Raw genomic sequence first — 3335 nt, forward strand, 5'->3', positions numbered from 1 at the left:
CCCGAGAGCCATAAATACGCTCATCGTTGCCTAACTTTGATATTCTTAAATCGGAACGATCCGAACTTTAATATTATCCTCGACAGTCGTAAATACAACCTCCCCAAAAAATACGACTTAAATCCTACGGCCGGATTCTACATTAATTAACCGCCAAAAATACCAAACTTCGGAAATTCACAAACCTATCCAAATCTCATCCAAAAATTTCATAAATCACATCAATATAATCCCTTAATATTTCACAAACCTATCCAAATCTCATCCAAAAATTCCATAAATCACATCAATATAATCCCTTAATATTCCACATTTAAAACCCTAAAAATCTCCCAAACCGCGGCGGCGCTGGCGTCGGCTCCGCGGGCAGCGGCGGCCGGAGGCCAATTCCAGCGACTTCCAAAACCTATGAAATTTTGACAGAATAATCCTCTCATCATGCTCTACAACTTTCCTAACTAGCACAAACACCAATTCCAAGCCTAACTAGGGTAATCGACTAAAAACATCAAAAAACGCCATAAAACTTCCACCTCAAATTTCTCCTTACCTAGCTCAAGAGAGAGTGAGTCCTTTTAGGGCAAGGCTGCTGGGTTGGAGGGCTACAAAACCGTACCAAGCTTGCCCGGATTGGTGGCCGGAGGAGGGAGTTCCGGCGAAAAGCTTCCCGGCGTCTCCGGCGAGTTTTCTCTTCTTTCGGCGGGCTAACGGCTCGGGGGCTAGGCCGGGGAGGGAGAGGAGGAGATGGGGGTCCGACTGAGGTGGAGAGGTGGCTGGTGGCTGGCCGGACGGCGGCAGCTGGCAGCTGGAAGTTTCCGACGAAAAGGGGAGAGAGCTCGGGAGTGGAAACCGGGAGGGAGAGAGGGAGAAAAAGAAAAGCGAGGGCTGGGTTTGGGCCTGTCCAACCCGGTCCATCACCTATATACTACCCAACTCTAAAAATAAAACACCCCGAAAAAATAATACCCGAATAAAAATTACCTTTTACTAGCTAAAATTTACCATTTTTACCGCCATCGCAATTCCTCCTACGAATAATCCTCCGCACACAATCGTCCCCGAAACCCCTCTAGGGACCAATTAAACTATTAACTGAATGACGGAGACGGTAAAATTCTTATTATAATCAAGCTAGTAAATAAGGTAAAAATATAAGGGTCGGGATGTGACATTTTTTCTCCTTCCTGAAGTCTCTCGACTTCTCCTCTCCTCTTCTTTTATTTTTTTATCTTTCCCATCCCTCTTGATCTTTCTTTCTTTATTCTTATTTTATTTTATTTTATTTTATTATCAAGTTTTATTAACTTGGAGGCAGTGTAGATACATATACACATTATACATAAATCTTGGTAAACATAAGTATCTAAAAATAAATACTCCCGAGAAATTACCAAGCCAATAAAACTTGGATCTTAACTAACCCATCTTGATACGACTTTAGTAAGCCCATATGTACATTTACCAAATTATTGGAGTATTACAACATAGATTATATATATACGTACATGTGCATATGTATAAGGACATACCAACCCAAATAAAAAGATTATTTCTTATATTTTATAATCAAGGTTATTACACTGATAGGTGTTCTCCTACCTCCTCTACAGTCGACGACGACGCAAAACCAGATGGCGGGTCTGTGGCGGACGATGGGGACCGATGATGTGGCTGAGACACGCGCTCGATCAGGATCGGTGGTAGGTGATTGGATCTACCCAGATCTGGTTGCCATTCCATGCACATTCGTTTTCCCGATCGGCGCTCCAAATCCAGTAACAGAAGGCGGCGACGAGCGCTCCAAGGCTGGATTTTATAATCAGTTCGGACGCTTGGGATTTGAGGGGAGATTTCTGACCTTCTGGCGCTTGGCTGACGAAATCGATTCGATGGCCTTTGGGGTCCAACGACGGAGACGATGCGGCAATCTTGGCGGAGCGACCATGGCGGTGGGACTGTCTGTGTTACATGCGTTGTGGGTTGGGTCAGAGGTTAGGACCCTCCTGGTCTCAATCTCAGTTTGGGCCTGCTATGGGCCGGATGATTCTTGGGCCTGGGAATTTACCCTTGGTCCAGTAGGGTTTATCTTTTATGTTGTTGTTTTTAGTTATTTCGTTTACGTCGCTTCAGTGATTTGTTTCTTGTTTATAATAACTCTTACCTACTTTTGGTGGAGATGGGTGGGCTATGTCCTGGTAATCGCACGCAGCGTGCCATGTTTGTCATAATAAGGCGGCGAGTTCCTTGCCTTGTCAAATGGTCGCAGCCTCCTAGTGGCAAGATGAAACTCGGGGTCACTGGTTATTCCCAGTGACATCATAACCGGAAAGCTGATAGATATTGTAACTTATGGCTCTGCATGAGCGATATTTTTCCGGTATGTCGCCAAAATTGTAAAGCAAATAGAGTAGCTAGTGATGCACTCTTTGCTAAATGATGCTTGTTAGAATGCATAGATGTTGTAGACATGCCTAATGTTAATTTAGGGTGTTTTTACAGTATGGGGTTTAGGCACAACGTCCCTTTTTGTATTCTGAGGTTTCATTAATGGTTACTAGCATTTTGGACCCGCGCAATGCTCGTGTAGAGACCCCAAAAATTATTTTAGAGTAAAAACTGTTTAGGAGTAGTTATCTTGCTCCCTTGATTTTTGCTGATCGTGGATGCATGTTCTTCTCAACCTGTTCATTCCCACAATCCCTAACACGATCAACTCCTCTTATTCTTTTCTTTTTCTTTTTTTGTATTTGTCTTTTACCACAACATCCCTCTTGGTTCTTGATCAGAATTACTTGATAGAGGGGTAGTTTCGGAAGTTCATATTTTGGTGAAGCGTTTTGATTACTTGCATTATAGTAGTAGAGATGACGTGAGGGTTGCCGTTGAGCTCTTATTCCAAAAAAAAAAAAATTACAATCTTACACTTTTTATTAATGGTTATAACATGAGGGTTGCCGTTTAGCTCTTATTACAAAAAAAAAAAAATTACAATCTTACACTTAACAAATATACCACTAGCCAAATAGTATTGAGCATTTCGAAAATGAAAAAAACATACGAATATACCACCAGCCAAACACTATTTTTTTCTATAAAAAAACATACGAAAATTTTGATTCTGAATAAAACGAAATTCATCAAAATGGTATCTTAGATCTAAGCCTATCATGGTTCACCAGCAAACTTAGGCGGAATATGAAGTGGCTTACCCCTAGACGGCGGGTTTAATATTGAGCTGTTGAGGCGAATAAGGAGGTGGCCAAAGGCCGTGAACCCAGCAGCACCAAGTTTTGGTTACGTGGTTGTTAGGGCTGGATGAGACGTCAAGATTCCAA

The sequence above is a fragment of the Fragaria vesca genome, linkage group LG6 (genome assembly GCF_000184155.1).
Source record: "Fragaria vesca subsp. vesca linkage group LG6, FraVesHawaii_1.0, whole genome shotgun sequence".
Classification (NCBI taxonomy): domain Eukaryota; kingdom Viridiplantae; phylum Streptophyta; class Magnoliopsida; order Rosales; family Rosaceae; genus Fragaria; species Fragaria vesca.